The sequence below is a fragment of the Malaya genurostris genome, chromosome 2 (assembly GCF_030247185.1).
Source record: "Malaya genurostris strain Urasoe2022 chromosome 2, Malgen_1.1, whole genome shotgun sequence".
NCBI classification, from domain to species: domain Eukaryota; kingdom Metazoa; phylum Arthropoda; class Insecta; order Diptera; family Culicidae; genus Malaya; species Malaya genurostris.
The window spans coordinates 82,301,396-82,323,739 of NC_080571.1; the positions used below are offsets into that span (position 1 = coordinate 82,301,396).

The 22,344-nt window shown below is 37.9% G+C and overlaps 1 protein-coding gene across 3 annotated transcripts in view; it reads right to left on the reverse strand.

Annotated features, from left to right (window-relative positions):
• Nucleotides 1-22,344, reverse strand: part of LOC131427065 (uncharacterized) — a 279,078-nt gene that overhangs the window by 228,717 nt on the left and 28,017 nt on the right. The window lies entirely within an intron of this gene.

Genomic DNA, 22,344 nt, shown 5'->3' on the forward strand with positions numbered 1-22,344 from the left:
TTAACATGTCCAACAATTCTTTATTTATCACTAAAAAATCCGGGGTGGTGCAAAAATTGGAAGAGGGAAAAAATATGTTTCAAAACTTTCAAGTAATTTTTAATGGAAGAAATACATATTCAAAAATTTTGAAAAAATTTGTAAACCTTCCCCATAATGCCTTAAATATACCAGATTTTTTTCAAATTTTTCGGAGGAGCGGTTTCTTCAAAAATCAAATAAAATAAAAATCATTAGAACCACCCTAGCTCCGTCAATATGGCAGTTAAAGGGTTGAAACTTTGAGAAAATTGTTTTCAATCTGACATTTCGAATGTGGTATAACAATATGAATTCCCTTTGAGGGCAGATTTCACATGCTTATCCTGCTATAGCCTTTACGTTTTCTGACACCAACATACGAGGTCTGTTAAAAAAGTTCCCGGAATTTTTTAATTGCGCGCGTCTGGAGAGTCCGGTGTTCAATTTTTTTTATTGTGTTGGTACATATGTCCCTAATGTATGGTGAAATTTTCAGCTGTATTCATTGTTTACATTCTGTCTTGTAGCGGCTGGTGTAGACGTGTTTTTTTGAGCTCGGCGATTTTTGTTAGTTTAAACAATGGAAGAAATGAAGAGTCAAAGAATTTGTATTAAATTTTGCGTGAAAAATGAAATAAAGTGTAACCAAGTGTGCTAAATGTTACAGAGAGCCTACGGTGAGTCTTCTATGGAAAAAACAAGTGTTTACGAGTGGTATAAGCGTTTCCAAGATGGCCGCGAAGACGTTGAAGACGACGAACGCTCCGGTCGACCCAGCACGTCAATAATCGATGAAAATGTGGGAAAATAGGAAAAAATGAATATGGATGATCGCCGAATCACTATTAGAGAAGTTGCTGATGAAGTTGACATATCAGTTGGCTCATGCCATCATATTTTTTCAAATGTTTTGGGCATGAAACGAGTGGCAGCAAAATTCGTTCCAAAACTGCTGAATTTTGATCAAAAAACAAACGCATTACCATCGCTCAGGAGCTGTTAAACGACGTCAACGACGATCCAAATTTACTTGAAAGGGTCATAACTGGTGATGAAACATGGGTGTACGGTTATGATGGCGAAACAAAAGCACAATCGTCCACGTGGAAGCACCCAACGTCACCAAGACAAAAATCGCCGAGCTCAAAAAACACGTCTACACCAGCCGCTACAAGACAGAATGTAAACAATGAATACAGCTGAAAATTTCACCATACTTCAGGGACATATGTACCAACACAATAAAAAAAAATTTTTGACCACCGGACTCTCCAGACGCGCGCAATTAAAAAATTCCGGGAACTTTTTGAACTGACCTCGTATACGAGCGCCAAAAATGATTCATTTCTTTAGTGCAGAAACACGTAAATTTACACGTGTGCTTGAAGGACGAGGTATATTTGACACATATTAGATTCATTCATTTAAGAAGATGTTTAAGCTATTATTTTCGATGTAAGTTCATACTGTTTTCTAAAAAAAAACGTGCACAATTTTCAAGATACACAAGTTCCTTTTGGTAGGAGCGCCCCACAAGTTCCCACATGGATCATTCAACAGCTCCCGCTCCGCAACGCGTCCGTGAAAACCATTGCGTTGCCTAGCGGATTGATGGGAACAGAAAGTTTTTTTTTTATTTCCTAGTCACTGAAATGAAAAAGTCGTCATCGTCGTCGTCGTTGTTGTGGTTGAACTGTCATTAGCACCGCGAGCGGTTTGAAATTCGGTGTTAATTGATTGAATCAATCCCGAAACGGTTGCTCGAGCAGATATTTAGCATAGATAACGCTAGTTCGGTTGCGGCAACCGAAGAGGAAGTGAGATCGGAGGGGGGATAGTGCTGCTGATACCGGCGGTGATGATGAAGATGGAATGTCGTCAGTGGTGCGCGATCAAGCTTTTGAAGCGCCTGGTGGAAGCGAATGAACGTGACTTGAAATTTTGGATAGCGATAGCCGCAATCATTCAACATCATCATTTCTATGTAGATCTTCGAAAATGTATCTCGAAAAATGTGCTTTTTTCCTGGGATAACCGGTTCAACGGAATCGTTTCACTGCGAGTTTGCTAGCGGATCTGGATACTGACACGATAGATTTCAAAACTTTTGACAACAGACAGATGGGAGATTTTATGGGAGAAAACTGAACCCTTTTCCGGCCCTTTTTGTTGATGACGACCAATAGGCCACCGTTGAAAAATCACCTTTAGGCGAAATTTCAGGCTAACGATAATCAATCGAAGTGTTTCAAAAATCGCTGACAGAGGAATGGAAAACTGATGAGACCATATCTCGGTGAGATCCGAAAAGGACAGGAGATTTGATGACGGATTTCAATTACATCTTTTTTTCGGAAGCCACACATCAAAAAAATTTGAATATTACAAGTGACCTAATTCCTCATACGATGTAATTCATAAAGACCTAATTTGTCAAATGACGGAAAATTTCATTTGTAATGACTTAATGTTAGAATAGCTTGAATTTCACTGGTTTCGACTGTAACTTTTATTCTGCTAGCAGGTGCGACTGTATGAATTTAAATGCACCTTTTTCCAACCAAGCAGGTGTATGCTTCTGTGGCTCAGTCGATTAACAGACGTACTTGCGATCCAATGATTCTCGGTTCAAGTCGCGGCGGTTGCTATCAGTATTTTTTTTTATTGCAACGAATTTCATGTCATGGAGTTTTAGACACAATATTAAATGTTCTTCCACGTGAATTTGCGTGAACTGCGACACTCAATTTATGTGCATCTTATAAGAAGTAAAATCACAGGGATTTTTTTAAGTGTGCAAATATGCCATAAAATTGCCTTTCAAACTTGATCAATGACCTGCCACTTCTTTGATTATATCTCCGAAAATCTAAGTGTCAGCAGAACTTGATCAATAACCCATTAGTTAGCATTGGAGTTAGCATAACATGGAAAAATTTAGTTCATCCATCTCCGAGAAAATTGAGAGTGTATTGCTGGAGAAACCGACTTTTGATTAGAGCTACGGAGACACCTAGTATTATATACATTCGATACAGCCAAAAACGCCAGTTCGATTACCAGTTAGAACGAATGATTTGATTTAAAACTATAACTTGAATTAAATTGCATTGCATTTCTCAATGAAATGCATTAGAGAATGACGAATGGTTGCAAAAATTTTGCTTACTTGGACAAAGCGTTTGGTAATACATTGTTTGTCGATCTGTCGAAATCTACCTAGTAGTTCTTGATACGCTGTAAATTTTAACGGATTTTTTGGATTTTTTTTCTGATCAGCTATTGGATCGAAAATTCAATGAGTGTTCGGTATACTTATAATTTCTGCCTCACTTTCTTTACTTCTGTGCAAAAAAATGCAATTAAAAAATATGTGGACTATGTTTCTGATATTGAAGACCTTACAACTGGTTCTCACCAATTTCAGCCTTTGCAAATTTACAAAGTCCGTTGCAGTTTTACAGTTAATTGCCATGGATTATCAAATTAATAGAAGTTCGATAATTGTAATATAATTAAAAACTTCATGCTGTATTTTTACTGTACTCGGTCGATTTACTCCAGATTTACTGTTCAACTTGAATTTTTATTCTAAGATATTCTTTTGAACAACGTGTGATCAGTCTGTAAGAACTCGCATAACTTCTGAAAACATGATGATTTTTTCTTATATGTACCAAAAGTACCGAACAGCTAAATTAAATCAAAGTAGCTAAATCTCATGAGTTGAATCATATGTTCCAACCAGCTTCAATCCTAAGAAAAATCACAACAAATTGGCTCAACTAGCACGTTTTCCTGATTATTTGGAGATTTGTACCATACATTTGACAGCAGTAGAACTCAGAACTAGGATAAGGGTTCACTTCAAGCAAAAACACCATACAACTGTAAGTACTGAAAACCTAACCAACGTTTTGCACATGAATTGGTTTGCTTCGAAGAATTATTCAATTTTTTAAGCGATAATGTTTCCAATTTCTAATAAAGCTAAGTCAACAGGTTCTGACTATGACATCTAAAGCAAATCGTAATGATATCCACTTTGAGCCGTTTGGAGTTAATTAGTTTTAATAGAAGAAAAACATTCATTCAAGTACTATTTAAGGCCATCGTCTAAGTACCACGCGCGCGGGTGGTTTTCGGAAATTTTCGATGGAAATTTTGAAAAATTTGCCAAAACCAAAAACATACAGACCTTTGAAATACTTTTATCTATCTACAGGGTGAAAATGGCTGGAAAATTCGGAGGATTTTCCGAGTCTTATCAAAAATAGCACTGAAAAAATGAGCTTTTTTGTAATCTTTCACAATTATCTGGAAAAATAATGCGATGACATAATTTTTTTTTTTAAATAAACCTTATGCTGGCGACAAGGATCACATTCGGACACATTTTTGGAAAACCTTTTCACGCTTTTCATAGAAAATCCACGAATTTCAAAAATTTCCACGAAATCGGTTATATGAAATTCGTTGATTTTCCATGAAAAGCGTGAGAAGGTTTTCCAAAAATGTGTCCGAATGTGATCCTTGTTGCCAGCATGAGGTGTTTTTGAAAAAAGAAATTTCATACCATCGAATTATTTTTTCAAATAATTGTGAAAGATTACAAAAAAGCTCATTTTTTCAGTGCTATTTCTGATAAGACTCGGAAAATCCTCCGTATTTTCCGGCCATTTTCACCCTGTAGATAGATAAAAGTATTTCAAAGGTCTGTATGTTTTTGGTTTGGCAAATTTTTTAAAATCTCCATCGAAAATTTCCTAAAACCACCCGCGCGCATGGTACTTGGACGATGGCCTTAAGGGGTGTACCCACATACATTTGTGTTGTACGCATGTATTTGTGATGGTTTTTTATGCTCAGATCACAGTATGCTGTGCGTTTGGCTGTCAGCTTTCGTTTGTTTACTTGTTTGTGCGGTTGAAATTACTATATTACTATGCGAAAATTGGCGAAGCGGTTTGGAATTCATCATGCCAGTGTTAAAACCATCATTAATAAGTTTTGGGAACACTAGTCTTTGGATGTACGGAAAATGTATTCCAGTGTCCAGATGCATGCGTTCTGATGGACGATGAGACTTATGTAAAGAAAGATTCAAACATCATTCCAGGTCCACAATACTATACTGTCGTCGTTGGGGAGGATATGAGCGATGCGGACCGGTCGATTCAAGTGGAGAAATTCGGTTGAAGGGTACTGGTATGGCAAGCAATATGTTCCTGTGGTTTTAAGTTAACCATTTTTTATACTACCGGAACTATAAAACCAGAAATCTATCGATCTGAGTGTCTCCAGAAGAGATTGCTGCCTTTATAAGCATAGTACACCTGCACTGTTTTGGCCGGATTTAGCGTCGGCTCACTATGCCAAAACCACTCTCAATTGGCTTGTGGAAAAGGGTATACATTTCGTTGAGCAAAATATCAATCCACCAAATTGCCCTCAGTTTTGACCCATCGAACGTTACTGGGCAATCGTGAAGAAGGTCTTCAAGAAGACTGGTAAGGCAGCTGGGAACATGCAGGAGTTCAAAAAAATTTGGACTCAAGCGTCCAGAAAAAGCGATGCCATACTTGTCAGGAACTTGATGAAGAGCATTCGATCGAAAGTTCGAAAATTCGTGACGGAATAACTTAAATTTCATCCGGTATTTTATTATGCTCAAGTTTAACCTCGTACAATAAAGGATCAATTTTTAGTTTGAATAAAATATCGTTTTTTATCATAATTTGGATTGATTGATGGATTGATGGATTGATGGATAGCTTATTTTCGATACACTCCTTATTGTTGTTATGAAAATATTTGGTGGATCTTTAAAAATTGAAATTTTGTAAATGATGTTTTTGGCCTCTTTCGACTCAAAAGGTTCTCAATTGCAGACATAGTGGTGTGATCATGCCTTTCCCTTGTCATTCAAACTGTTTATTCCAAACATTTTCGGATAATTTCGGTAACGAATTCGGTCTGATTTTCAACAAAAAATCATTCAAATAAACAATGTTGCACATATTCTTCGTGTAACTAATTCATTCACGCATCCTCGTGCGGATATACTTTCTTCGAATATGCCCGTCTCGAACTACGTTGAACTGTTCACTGCACGAAAGAGAGAAAGGTGAAAATGAATAAGCATTTATCGTAGAGAACCCGAATATACTAATACATTTTTCGCTGCTGGTATACATCGTGCATGTTCGTTTTATACATTCGTTTGTCATTCGTTCATTTACTTTATTCTTCGAATTGGTTCAAATAGCGTCACTGCGATGATCGTTGGAATCCATTCTTCGTGAAGCATTCTTCATCTAAGAAAATCATCATATCTCGTGAGGTAGTAGCAATGAGAGAGTGCTGGGATATGGTTCATCACATACACATAAGACTATGGTAATAATGCAGGGGGAAACGTCTTAATTTGCTTGTTTCAAAGACAACTGCAAGGAATAGATCTTCATGCAAGCAACGAAACAGCGTCGACTTCGTTCGTACCCGAATATACGGATAAGTCCGAATATCAGAGCGATTATCGAACAAAGGCGAAGGGAAGCGAACGATGTTCATTGGCGTTCGTTGCATTTTTGATATTCGAGCAACATTTAGTTTAAACGCCCACAAACTAATAAGTTCTGCTAACTAGAAGAATTTATCATTCAGTGTGCTGTGTTTTTTCAAACCAGACTCATGAACGTGTGCTATTTGTGTAGCCCACCTACTGACAAGAGACAAGACAAGAGCGGACACTGTGTGCTTAAAAATTATATTTTATTATTGAATAAAAAAAAGAACGGACACTCAAGTCAGCACATGTGTCAGCTCACGAGCTAGCCCCCCCGTTCCAGCTCATGAGCCAGCACACCAGTTGAATCGCGAGCTGGTTCTACGAAGCACACGACTCTCGATCTAGTAGCAACACGGCACACGAGCGTGTGCTTCAGACTATGTGTGCTTTTTTTTTGAAAAATCACAGCACAAGGGCTGTATGAGAACTGGCCATCACTGATTTATACTTGTTTTTGCCATCGTTTGTGAAAAAATACTCATGGATTTGAAAATTTTCTGGTAATCGCACTCTAGTTTCGAAACCTGATGTTGAATCTTGCTTGGTTTTTGAAAATCGGTTATGCCATGTCCGAGAAAATTGAGTGCACATTTTGTACTTAATTTTCACATACTACCCTATGATTCCGAAACCGGAAGTCGGATCCATTAGAGTTTTCTTTAAAATTTCAGGCGGAGAGTGGCTAACAGAAGTTGTGGTCCTGCGTGCAGTAGCTTTAAATGATAAAAACTTACTCGACGCAGCTTTTGGTATTTAGAATAACAAGCAAACAGATCTGTGCAAAAACTTACTTTCGTGACGCTCATGGCGACTAGTGGTATCTTTCGTTCTTCCAACGATACTTCTGAAGTGTCTTTTACAGGTAATGTCAAATCCGGCCAACGTTCGGGTGAAAGCGATAACCACGGTGCTCCTGTCCACCATCGCGTACAGTTGAGCATGTCAGTGGGACTCAATCCTCTGGAAATGTCGTCAGCAGGATTGTCGACTCCAGAAACATGTTTCCAGTTGCTGATATCAGTAGTAAACTGTATTTGTGATATCTGGTTTGCGACGAAAGTTTTCCAACGACTTGGATTTCCATGCAGCCATTGAAGAACAGTTGTGGAATCTGTCCAAAAATATGAACGTGCTGAAAGCTTTAATGTTGCGGTTAGTTTCTTATCCATTTGCATCGACAAATGCGCTGCGCAAAGCTCTAGTCTGGCGATGGTATAACGAGTGGAGAGTGGGGCCACTTTGGACTTAGAGGCCAACAGATGAACTGTAACCTTTCCGTATAATTCGGTTCTGACGTAGCAGCATGTCCCATATGCGCGCTCAGATGCATTCGAGAAGAAATGAAGTTGGATGTTCACAGCTTCAGGCACTGACACGAAGCGGGGTACTCGAATTTCACTTAGTAAGTGTAGAGTGTTATGAAACTGTTTCCATTCTTCTTGAAGAGGTGACGGAAGCGTTGTATCCCATTCACATGTTTTACCATTCTGTTTTAAAGCCCATAAATGTTGCATGAAGAGTTTAGACTTGATAATCGTAGGACCCACAAGCCCAAGGGGATCAAAAATCTTTGAGATGTAAGACATTACCTTTCGTTTTGTTAGAATAGACGCGGTTATCGGTAATTCAATCTTGAACCGGAGTACATTCGACTTTGGTTCCCAAATGAGTCCAAGTGTGGCAACAGCTTGATCGTCTTGAAGATTGTGAAACGGAAGAATTGCACGATCATCAGCCGTGACATCTGTGAGAACTTCAGAAGAGTTGGAAGCCCATTTTTTAAACGGCAAACCTGCGGCACTTAACATCGTTGATACTTTTCGACGTAATTTAATAGCATCTTTGACAGTCGACGCACCCGAGTTAAAGTCGTCGACGTAGAAGTCCGTTTTCACCGGTTCTACTGCGATAGGATACGATTGTCCTATACCCTGTACTATCAGCTGCAATGTCCGCGTGGCTAGATACGGAGCACTTGCTCTTCCGTACGTCACTGTTTGCAGTTCATACGTAGCAATGGATTCTTCGGGGCCCTTGCGCCACAGAATTCGTTGAAATGACCGGTCATCCGGATGAAGAAACACCTGCCTGTACATCTTTTCGATGTCAGCTACTAGGGCGATGCAATGGGTTCGAAAACGAATCACGATGGAGAGTAAATCTTGCTGTACGACGGGATCCACAAGAAGCGTATCATTAAGTTATTATCCAGATGCTGTCTTGCAGGACGCATCGAAAGCAACCCTTATCTTCGTTGTTGTGCTTGGTTCTTTAAACACGGGATGATGAGGAAGATAACAGTGAGGTCTTGCGTCATCGATGGGCTCATCTACTCTGATCATGTGACCAAGTTGCAAATATTCATCCATGAAACGATGATACGAATCCTTAGTGACAGGATCTCTTTAACGATTTATTAGTTTTTAGTTGGTTTGACGTAAAGCCGCCATAACTAAGTTCAGTTTTGCAATGACTGAGCGGAAAACATATATTAGAGAAGCCAAATGAATGAAAAGATGATTTATTGGAAAAAGATACACCCAGAGACAGGACTCGAATCTGCGTTCTTATGCATTCCGTGCATACGCGCTACCATTTCGCCACTCTGAATCTTGTTTTGGTCACTCTAAAACGCCAGTCAGACACAGTAGCACGTACATCGAACATGGCCTACATCCTGGCCATCACCCGACCGATGTTCAGCCAGCGACTGGCACCATTAAAGAAGGTGACAAGCGATTATATATACACTCTCCTGATCGGAGAAATAGGTACAAAGCGAGAAGATTAGTGTTTGATGGACAGAGAAGATAATTGGATATGAGGAACGTAGCTTGGAGAATAATATTTCATTGCTCAGATACATTTACTTCTATAGAAACATCGTTTTTCGAGAATGATAGTTAACCGAACGGAATTCAATGCAACCCAAATGTATGCACAAATCGGAATCTGCCTTGCAAGCGGTTTTGAACGCAGTCGATAATAACCCGATCAGCAACACCGGACGACTACAACATCAACGACACCCGGTCACGAGTAGCTTTGTCAGCAGTTAGATTCTAGAAGTTAGGTTCGATTATGTGAAATAAAACGAACAGTAGTCATTAAGTTCTGAGGTTTTGTAGAAGCAACACGCGTTATTCTTTTTTAAAAAGTCCGAAAACAAGCAACCGAGTTTAACTTGATTAAAAAGTTTATTTCGGAAATTTTTACCTTTTTTTATAAATAACTTTAGAAAAATTCCGGCTGAATGTCATATACCAATCGATTCAGCTCGACGAACTGAACAAATGTCCGTGTGTGTGTGTGTGTGTGTGTATGTGTGTGTGTGTGTGTGTATGTGTGTGTGTCTGTATGTGTGTTGTCAACTAAGAGGTCGAGATCTCAGAGATGGCTGGCCCGATTTTGATCAAACTTGTCGCAAATGAAACGTCTTCCCGTCACCCTGAACGCTATTGAATGGTTTTGAGATCGGATGTTTACTTTTTGAGTTATACGAAGTTTTCTGCCAATATATGTCACAATTGACCTTGAAAACAGAATATGTTTTTGGACTTGGATTCCACACGGTAATAGCTATCCAACAAGCCATAGATTGTTGAAATCCGTCCATTTTTAACGGAGATATCGATATTTTTGTGTAAGCGACTTTTCCCCTTGTTCCAGTAGTAGGAATTTTGAGCGCTATATAATAATGCAATGCTTGGGAGCAACGTGAAACACTATTTTTTGTACTGTTACATACGATTGTTTCTAGGTACCACTATAACTGTGTACAACATCCTTTTTCATGACATTTTGCTTTAAGCACGGTTCGTTTTTGGCAACATAATCGTTCGAATACGACATATGCAAATCATATGATGGCCAAGATGGCAGCATTTTCGTGTTAAAAATAATTCTATAATTATATTGATTTAAACTACTTACAGCAATAAATGCTGAAAGAACATAACACCCATATACCATTCGAATCAGTTCGTCGAGATCAGCAAATGCTTGTGTGGAAAATAATTTCACTCAATTTTCTCGGAGATGACTCAACCATTTTCTACTAACTCAGATTCATACGAGAAGTGCTACCAAACAAAGTTCCTGAATTACGTCTGGATCCGACTTCTGGTTCCTGAGCTACAGGATGATATGTCAAACAAAATTAAAATAGTGTAACTCATTTTTCTCATAGATGGCTGAACCGATCTAAAATTCAAATGAAATCTAAAAACCATCTAAGATTCAAATGAAAGGTCTTAAGATTCTATAAAAGATCTTGCTTTTAAGTCAGTCTGCACTTATTTTCGAACATTTTGAATCAAATGTAAACTATATAACTCCTCAGGTGAATTTAACTGACTTCGGCTACACTGATTTTGAATTCCGGTTCCAGTATCAAATCGTTTTCTCAAAAAATCGAATTTCAAAAACAAAAATTCAATTTAAAGGATTTATGGTCCCATGCAAAATTAATGAATTTTATTCGATTCTGGAATTACAGGGTGATGAGTTTTTAAAATTCAAGCCGATATAGAAGATGATTATTCTAAAAAATCATCTCACTGCTAGGTGGATTAAACACGTTTTTTTATTTATCATCTCTCCAACTTTCTAAAACATTCATTAGTTTTCTTGTAACTTGACGTGTTTTGTGATATAAAATATAAAAAATCGTAAGTTGAAATAACTGTGAATTTTGAAAAATAAACTTCATTTTCGATTCCACAAAAAATCGGAAGATTTTTTTTTAGCGTATATTTTTCTTAGAAAGTTCAATTGATTACCTACAACTTTTTTTAGACATGTTTTTTTGTAGAATCTATAATCTATAGCTGGTTATAATTGTTTGAAAATAAGAAAAACACATACGCCCTATTTCAAAAATAAGTCTTGAGTGAAAAAAATCTCTAGACCAGTGAAAAATACTTCATTTGCTATAACGAACAGACATGGAAAGTTTCATACATATCCATGGGGGTCGTGCCAGAATTTTGCCATTTTTGGACGATTTGGCGTGGAACTGCTCAATAGGATTAATTCTAGTAAGGTTTGCTATCCAATGACCAGACTGTACTGGTTTTGATGCAGTTATTGTAAGTCGTGGTATTTCTACTGACAGCAACTACATGAATCCCCTACAATCTAAGCCAATCGCGCTAATCTCCTTAGCAACCAGCTAGTGGGAGGCAAACTCCACTCAACAATTCACCAGGAACTACTCGATCACCGCCTCCAATCGTGCGAAGACAAGTGGCACTCTCGATCTCGATCTGGGCTCCGAGATCCAATCGAATTAACCGCGAACAAATGTTCCCACACTTGAGTGCCATAGAAGGGTACCTTGCCGTTGATCGGCGGCCACAACAACATCAACAACAACCGGGGCGTTTGTTTTTCTCCCATTTGGAACTGAAAGTGGCGACGGATGCCGCCGCGGCAGCAGCTGGGACTGATCTCGGTGACTGCGATTGGACTAATGCAATGCTTACACTTCGCAGCTGATTTTCAACTCTTTCGCCAGAGGTCCGGAGGATGCGTGATCCCGGGAGGGAACGCAGAAGTGTTTGGAAAAACAAACACACTTCCAGTGTTCGTATGGAGAGCGAATTGCCGCGGATTGAGCAATTCTACAGTGCATAGGTAGGTGCCTACTTGCGGAGCTGCTTGAGACGAGTTTCTCCTGCTGAAGTGAGGAAAAAAAATCGACATCGACTGCTCTTCAAGCAGCGCCGCTCGCGACTTGTGGCACGTGTAGATGTCGATCACGATCTTTCCTTTCCTTTTTCGGAGGTGGGTGTGGAGTGCGGTGAAAAATATGATCGATGCAAAAAAGCAATAAATTCATCTTCGTTTATCCAGCATCCAGAAATTGTTGGCTGCGGAAGTGTTGATGAGGACAGAACAGAGATGATTATACCAGCCAGATCATCACCGGTGATGGAGATCGGATCACTGGTCCATTTGGAACACGGGTTCCGAAGAACAGCCGTCAAAGGAGTGCAACGATGAAGGTGCGAAAAGAAGCGAATTTCAATTCTCTTTGGGTGAACGCGACGAAGGAATGCAATTATACTAATGTTTGGGCGACGATTGAAATCCGTCGTGAGTCTTCGAAGATTCAAGGAACGGTGAAGGATGGAATCCCGGGATGATGATCGGCCACTGCCTCATTTGCCATAATACGATCATTTAACCGTAATGGATGAGATTAAATGAGGTTTAAACGGTCGCCCGGAACCACTGCTCTTCTAATTGGATCACGAATCGTTGCGATTAAATTTTACCGTCGAATTCGACCACAGCCAAGTGCATTGACCTGCTGGCTTCTGAGTTTTGTTTATTACCAGAAACTTGAGAATTATACGATGCTGCTGCTGCGGTTGCGTTTCCTAGAACTCTCCCTTTTTCGTATAAGCAAATGATAATCTGACCACCACCGAGAGCCTTGTCCGGCGAGCGTTGCATGATTTATGGCGAATCGAATTTTATCAATTAGTCCCGTTCGGAGCGATCAACGGAGCGCCCCGCGGACGCAGGAAACGAAAGAACTTCTTGATTTATAGAACTGGTCGATAGGCGCCGTAAAATTATTATACTACTATGCATACAAACCAACAAAAAAAACGAAAACGAAAACGGGGTGCGGCACTTAACTGTTCAATTGAACCCCTTCGTTTTTTTTGTTTGATCCGACGTCGTCGCTGACGGCCGGCGGCACCACCAAGAATCGGTCGCTGAATAGAGCGAAGATGCATGGTATTTTGAGTGCGATATGATTTATGACAGACCGTATCCGCGTGGTTAAGAGATGACTTCTGTAGTGGGGAACTTTCACTCTCGAACGGCGGTTGACATCGGACTGCTTGGGAGTCACTTTTCTATCGTAGAGATAGGCGATAGTAGCGAACTGAGCTAGTTTGTGTGCTGGCTGGGATTTGAAAAATGTCATAACCGAACGGACTAACGGACAAGTTTTTTTTTTCAACTATCTGACTTATATATCTTTCCACAACGGACGGCTTATCAGTATTAATGATTATTTGACAGGCTGTCTTTAGCCAAGGACTCCGCCAACGGCCGCTCCGCGAATGGAATTGGTCGCCAGATTTCTCGATCTGTCGACAGACAGCCGGTGGAATTTTGAGTGGCGGAATGAAATGAATGCTAAAATCAGCAGCAATGTTGGGGCCGGTAAATCAGGTATTCGTTTAAATAACCATCGGATTAGTGTAACTTTTGCTGTCTGTCAGCAGAACTTGTTTACGCTGAATTACAATTTGTTCCGATGGGAACGATGGAGGTTTGTTCAAAAGTCGTAGGTGATAAATAATCTTTTATACACTGTTTACAGGTTATTTTCACACAAATTTCAATGATGAGTCATCTACTATACTGAGACATTACTTTTTCAGCCTTATTACAGAGGGTGATTTTTTTGGTGGTATCTTTTTGGCAATACTGTTTTTGACAGATCACGCAGGAATCGTGTCTTGTGTCATTGTCAAACTTGTTCAGTTTGGTCTATAATTTAATCAGGAATCGTCGTTTGATCTATGTTGAAGATAGTGTCCCAAAATGGCCTACGCGAACTTAATTTATGAGAATTAAATTTACGATACTTGATTTTACCCGTTTTATCTTACATAACGCGTTTTTCTATTCAATTTACGCGAAAATCGCGTAGTAAACAGTTTTTGCATAATGTAGGAAATTTTTAGTTATACGTATATAAAATAATCCAGCATACTTCAGTGAATTGCATAATATGACATGTACATTACGAAAAGGTTTGGTGTCATAGAATCTAGTTAGGATCATGGGCATCCAAAAATTCGAGGGGAAAAAGAAAACAGTATATGAACATAACAGCGGTATGTACTATATTCAGCAAATTGACTTACTGTGGTAATGTCTGTGGAAGTTCTTGTTTATCCAAAACCTTCTTGGAATATAGGCCTTGAGGTCTACCAACGAAACCTATGACATTAGTGAATTTCTTTTTGTGGTCCATCTGTAATACTTGTTCATCCAAAAACTACTTGGAGTATAGGCCTTAATATCTTCCAGCGTAACCAAGAATTCTATCAAGATCCGGTTCATGTTCGTGTTACCACATGCAAACTGTTTGCTCATTGTGAATATTCTAGGTCATCCAAAAACTACCTGGAGTTCAGGTCTTAAAATCTTACAGCATAACAAACAGCATAACATAACGGTCTATACTCATGATTCCACGTTCAATGGAGAAGTTTGTTGTAGATGCTCTGGGTTCCCCAAAAACTACCTCGAGCTCAGGTTTTAAGATCTACCAGTACAAAGAACTGCGTCAATGAACTTTTTGTCCTCGGCCCATACTCGTGATACCACATACAATTAATAGGCTTATTGTCAATGAACTACACCATCCAAAATATACCAGAATAACAAAGTACTAAAAAATTTTTATCTTCACGCTCACTGAAGTCTTCGGATGACTCAAAATATTCCAGAAACAGATCATAATAGACAATTAAGCAATATGTGGCTCCATGACTATGAGCAACATTGAAAAATTATACAGAAGCTTAAACTACCCCTAATGAAAATTTCGAGAATATCTCTGTAACTCATCTGGGCATTTCAAGCTAATCAAATTTATCAGTTCGTAGTTGAGTCATCAACTAACCAGACCAAAAAATCAGAATAATGATGACACCAATCTTGATGCTATCGATCCTGTTTTTGCGTCATCAATTATATTGAGGTTGGGATTTTCAACACCCATCATCCTACAACTTACGATTTTTAAAACTTCGTTATATTTTTAAGTCCTCGTTTATTTGACTGTTTGAAAAAAATTTCATCACTCACCTTGTGGTTCAGAAACCGGAAGTCAGATCTGGATGGATTTCAGACATTCCCTAAGAGACCATAAGATCTTTGATTTTCAATTGAACATTCTTCATAAATACTGTCCATATCACAGCAGTTACAAAGAGAGAATGTGAGAGATGAGCTTAACAATAAATTCTACCGAAACAAAGTTTCATCGTCATTGGATTTCAAGATAAATAAAGACTGTCCCAGAAAGTATGGATGCACTTTGATTTCGCTGTAAATAATTCACAAGTGTTTGATATTCAAATTTTATTCGATATACTGATAATATTAGACTACAACAACAGAATATTATTATCAACATTTGCTACTTAGCCATTGTAGACTAGATGGCGCACCTTCTTGCGAACGTTCCTCATTAAATTCCGTACAGACTTCTTGGCGACAAGTTTTGACACTTTTTCCAATCTTTTCCGAACTGTTGAATGGTTTCGGCTGCCGAAACATGTGCCTAAGATGTGCCTTCGTTAATGCCCAAAATTCCCCAATTGGTCGAAGTTGTGGGCGATTCGGTGGATTCATGCCTTTTGGTACGAAAGTGACATTTTTGGTAGCATACCATTCTACCGTTGATTTCGAGTAGTGGCAAGAAGCAAGATCTAGCCAGTAGACAACAGGATCCTTGTGGCTTCGAATCATGGGTAGAAGTCGTTTTTGTAAACATTCCTTGATGTATATTTCGCTGAAGCAGTGGTGATGAAGGGTTTCGAAATCTTACTCAGCTACAAATTGCTTGCCACAGTGTCTTTAGGCCACCATTAAACAGCTTTGACCGTATCAATTATTTGAATTCATGATTAATTGAACATCATCATTTTTCAATGGACCCGAACAGTAAAGTTCGAAATTGCGAAAAGTTTTATGAGCAAATTTTAATTAAAAACTGGAAGCTGTTATCAAATCTATAACGTATATTGTTTAACAAAAGTTACTTTTTTGTAACAAAACCTGAATGAAAGTTCAGCTTTTATTTTTTACTAAAATATTATGTTTTTACCTTTTTTTATATAAATAAAAAATAGGTATAGAATTCGCTCAAACTTTCGAAAATTTTTCCGAGGCCCGGAGATCCGAATGACATATACCAATCGATTCAGCTCGACGAACTGAGCAAATGTCTGTGTGTGTGTGTATGTGTGTGTGTCTGTATGTGTGTTGTCAACTAAGAGGTCGAGATCTCAGAGATGGCTGGACCGATTTTGATCAAACTAGTCGCAAATGAAAGGTCTCCCCGTCACCCAAAACGCTATTGAATGGTTTTGAGATCGGATGTTTACTTTTTGAGTTATACGAAGTTTTATGTCAAAATTTTTAGTTTTTTGACAGTATCTGTCACAATTGACCTTAAAAACAGAATATGTTTTCAGACTTAGATTCTTCACGGCAATACCTATCCAACAAGCCATAGATTGTTAAAATCCGTCCATTTTCAACGGAGATATCGAAATTTTAGTGTAAACGACTTTTCCCCCTATTCCAGCAGTAGGAGTTTTGAGCGCTGTATGACAAAGAAATGCTTGGGAGCAACGGAAAACACGTTTTTTTTATACTGTTACACACAATTGTTTCTAAGTACCAGAAAGACTGTGTACAGCATCTTTTTTCATGGAATTTAGCCTCGGACCGATTTTAGCACGGTTCGTTTTTGGCAACATAATCGTTCGAATATGACATATATAAACCAGATGATGGCAGATTTTTTTTTAATTATATTGTTTTAAACTACTTACAGCAATAAATGCTGGAAGAACATAACACCCATATACCATTCGAATCAGTTCGTCGAGATCAGCAAATGCGTGTGTGACAAATAATTTCACTCGATTTTTTTCGGAGAAGACTCAACCGTTTTCTACAAACTCAGATTCATACGAAAAGTCGTATGCTCCCAAACAAAGTTCCTGAATTATGTTTGGTTCCGACCTATGGTTCCGGAACTACAGGATGATATGTGAAACGAAATTAAAATTGTGTAACTTATTCTTCTCGTAGATGGCTGAACCGATCTAAGATTCAAATGAAATCTAAGAATCATCTGAAATTCAAATGAAAAGTTTCAAGATTCTATAAATATCTTGCTCTTCTGTCAGATCCAACTTCCGGTTTCGGGGATACATGGTGATCAATATAAAAATGTCCATTTCACATACATTAATGAGGTTTATCGGGTTAGCAGATTTGGATAGTCGATAAAAAAAATTATTTTTTTCAGTTTTAGTGGTATTCAGTTGTCGATTCAGAAGGCACCTAAAAATTCAATTCGTGCTATGATTTCTCAAAGATGTCTTCACTGATTTTTAAATATTTTGAAACAAATGTAAACTATACAGCTACTCAGGTGACTTCGGCCATACCGATTTTAGAATACCGGTTCCAGAATAAAATCGTTTCTCGAAGCTCAATCGTTTTCTCAAAAAAAAAACAATCAAATTTCAGAAACAAAAATTCAAACTAAAATAAACTATATACAAAAATTAATTAATTTTATCCAATTGTGACTTCCGGTTCTCGAATTAAATGATGATGAATTTTTAAAATTCAAACCGATATAGAAGATGACAATCCCGAAAAGCTTCAAAGTTGGACTCAAAACTGTTGTAATTTATTCGTCATATGGCCATACGAATCGGTTTGGGTTATGCTGGTTCCTGAATACCGGCTCTGGAAGTACCTTAAATTACCGTAAACTCTAAAGTGGAACTTACATATCATGGCATGTTTAATCGATTATCACACTTCTAGATTCAAATTCGATCCGATTTGCAGTTTCGACATTACAGAGTAATGAGTGATTAAAATCTCAAATTGTCGCTTAAAACTACGGTCATTAAAATAATGTCATGAAAACACCGAAGAATATTCATGCAAAAAACACATGCGGATTGATAAAAAAAAAGGTATCATCTCACTGCTAGGTGGATTAAACACGTTTTTTGTTCAAGATTCAATTGAAAGAGTTTTATTGACATGAAAATTTATTAAAACGATAAAGGAATTAATAAATTTTGTCACATATTCGCCGGAACGTTTTGCACAATTTAAGGAGTTGCAGATTTATGCGGAAATCGAGCTAGATAATGACCTACCAGCATTAATTGATAACACTGAACTGGCATGAAATCAACATTAGTACGATATAAATGGTGTATTGTAACCTTTACATTGCGTTTAAGCCATATATTTGAAATTTAAAAGCATAAAAAATACTGATATTACGTAGCATCGTAGTTGGCTTGAGGTAATTATAAAGCGCTATTATAAAATGTACAAGCATTTGCAATTCTATGCTGTAAGTATGAATTTAGTACTTATATCGAACAAGTATACTGTTATTATAATACCGATATATTACTTTCGTTTTTTTTTTTCTGAAAACTCTTGACAGCTCAGTTTCCCGGACGAAAACATAGCATGAGCATGAAACAAAAATATTAGGATTGATTACCTCAAAGTGCAGCTTTTCGTTAATCAAGTTGGGACGAAAGAATTGCTGAAATGGAAGTTTTGAAATCTTGCTTTTATTTCTTTATTCGTTTATTCGGCTAAATCTACTCATTGCAAATTTAAAATCGGACAATCAAATATTTCGACTAGACAGCACTGCTAAAGAGAAATTTCCGAACAAAATAGCAATGATGGCAATAATTTAACATCTTTCACTACACTCAAATATATTCGGCATTGTGTAAATAGAAGAAGCAGTACTTCAACAAAGAATGCCAAGAGAAAGTATCTAGGTTCGAGGCGTTTTAAAGATAAAATATTTATTATAGGAGCTAAATATAGGAACTTACCCAACAAATACATCACAACAGACATGCTCACTGTACTGTTCAGCGCCGTTGTTTTGTGCTTTTCCCCGGTATCCGGAACGGTGTTCGAGTGGTACGTATGCAACTACGTAAAGCAATTCGATCTAATATCATTTCGTTGTTAAGGTGGAATACATCCGTGAAAAACGCTTATTACCTATGAAAATCAGCTGATTTCATGTCAGTTTTGTGAACAACCTGCACACTACGGCAAACCTTGCACTGAAACTGCGAAAAGGACATCTTCAACCAAAGACAAGATCAACCGTTCAACAGCGGAAACTAGTGAGCGCAGTACTCCTGTTTCACCATCAAACCAACCAGCAACCGCAATCATTGTACAACAAGGCGCATCTACAGCATCCAGCAACCAGCCCAAGGCAGCGAATTACAAGGAAAACTAAGAGAAAACGGAAACCAACAACAATACCACCGATGCGGCAATGGAAGACGAGACGATCCACGAACAAAGTGTCCCTCAATCCTCGCGGGAGAGAAATGGAAGCTCCTCCCCCCTAGAAAAAGGGTGACAACGAGATCCAATAATAAAAAAAACCTTTTTTAATCCACCTAGTTGTGTAATGATGCCTTTCTCATATTACTTATATTTTCAAAAATATCACCAGAAGATTTTATGAAGAGATTTTCAATCTTGAATAAAATAATAAACTTTCTTTGTATATAAACTAACATAACCTTTTCAAATTGTAAACAGTTATGTCAAGTTAATAAGAATCGATCCTTATTTCGCATCTCAGCACTAAATGATGAAACACACTTTACCCTATAGTTCTGGAACCGGAAATCGGACCCGGACGAAATCAAACAGCAACCTATGAGACTATAGAAAATCGATCAAATTATCTCTGAGAAAATTGAGTGAGTCTCGTTTTAACCTTTTTTCACTTTTTTTAAGTGATTGTATAAATTTTCTATAAGTGAAAGGTGTACTTTTATAGAAAAGCATAGTTATCATGATATTGTAATAACACTAACAAGTAGGTACACATTGATAAAACGAATTAGAAATTTACATATTTCTCACCTGAAAAATATAAATTTTAATGTGGTAACCCTGCACGCTATACGAAATTGAACAAAGCACGCTGCGAACGGAGCAAAGCTGCACGTACCGACGCGTACCAGTTTTGCATCAGCATTTTGAATTTTAATGTTTTGACACTCATCGCCCTATAATTTCGGAACCGGAAGTCGGATCAGGGTGTTATTGCACAGTATATTTAAAGACAATGAGAGCTTTAATTTGAATCATAAATCGTGAAAAAAAACAGCTGAGAAATCGACGGGAGCTCCGGTGTTGGAGATTTTTTTTCACTATTATCGGTTCTTTCGGAAGCGGAAACCGGGGACTAGTAGTCCCAAGGTAGTTTTATATATTCACTTAATAACATGCACTGCCAACTAGATGAATTTAACAGTAAGTTCTATAAAAAATGCGCACCTCATTTTGCCATCGTTTGTGAAAAAATACTCATGAAATTGAAAATTTTCACTAATCGCACTGTAATACCGCAACCGGATGTCGGATCTGGATCAACTTCTCGGAGACATTTTGAAGAATTTTAAGACCTTCTATTTGTTTTCTAGTTTGTGAACATCGGTTAAAAAATTTCCGAGAAAATTTTTTGCGAGGTTTTTCATAAATTTTCACATACTTCCTTGTAATTCCGGAACCGGAAATCGGATCCAAATAAAACTCAGGAAAATTGTATGAGGTCATAAGATTTTCCATTGGAAACTAAGTTTTTGTAAATCGGTTCAGCCATCTCAGAGAAACGTGTGTGTGTAATTTTTGGCGCATAATACCCTGTAATTCCGGAACTGGTAGTCGGGCTCCATATGAAACTCAGGAACTTTGTATAAGGCCTTAAGACCTTTCATTTGCATTCAAGTTTTTTGAAAATTGGTTGGGCGACCTCAGAGAAAATTGAAAGACATAATTTGTTACACACACACATACAAACACACTCACACACACACACACACACACACACACACACACACACACACACACACACACAATGTTTTTGCAACAAATGAAAAGGTAAAATGATCAAGTAAATAAAGGAAGGGAAGTTGTAGATATCTTATAAAAATATAAATGGATAAGAGGGATTGTTCCAGAGTTTGTGCGTTTCGTTCATCTGTTTGTTACAGTACTAGGATCTTCTAGTTCTAATAAACGAAGTATTTAGGCTAATCGCAGGTTAAAAACGTACTCAGGATCAACAATGTTGCAAGATCGACCCAATAACGTACACACTTCGAAAAAATCCTGTGATTTTACATCTTATTAAATGCATATAAATAGAGCGTCGCAGTTTACGCGAATTTACATGGAAGAACATTTGATGTTGTGTCTAAAATTCCCTGACATGAAATTCATCGAAATAAAAAAATGAATACTGATTGCGACCTCCGCGACTTGAGCCGAGAATATTTGGATAGCAAAGTACGTCCGTTAACCGACTAAGCCACAGAAGCACACATCTGCTAGACAGGTAGAAGGTGCATTTAAATGCATACATACGCACCTTTTAGCAGAATTCAAGTTAAAGTCGAAACTATCAAAATTCATGGTGATCTAACATTACGTCATTACAAATGAAATTTTTCGTCATTTGATAAATTAGGGCTTTATAAATTACATCGTATGAGGGATTAAGTCAACCGAAAAATTCAAATTTTTTTAGTGTGTAGCTATTTTACATGTCTATTGCGACACACTGTAATAAATCATTGACAAAACTACTTGCATATTTCTTTCCATTCACGAACCATAGAAACGCAGTCGACGACTTTTTTTAAGAGCGCAAATTACACACTCGGACCAAAAATGATCTGCCGGGCCTGCGCATGTTCATGATTTGTAGTCCTAAGGGAAGAGTTGCTTTTTATCATGTAGATCATTTTCATCACAAAATCATGAATAATGGTCATAATTTCATAAGATAAAAATATTGATTTTGTGATATGTAACGACAAAGGATTTCTTTCTGTGCAGTAGACGCAAGATTAGACCATACTTGTTAGTAAAACCTACTC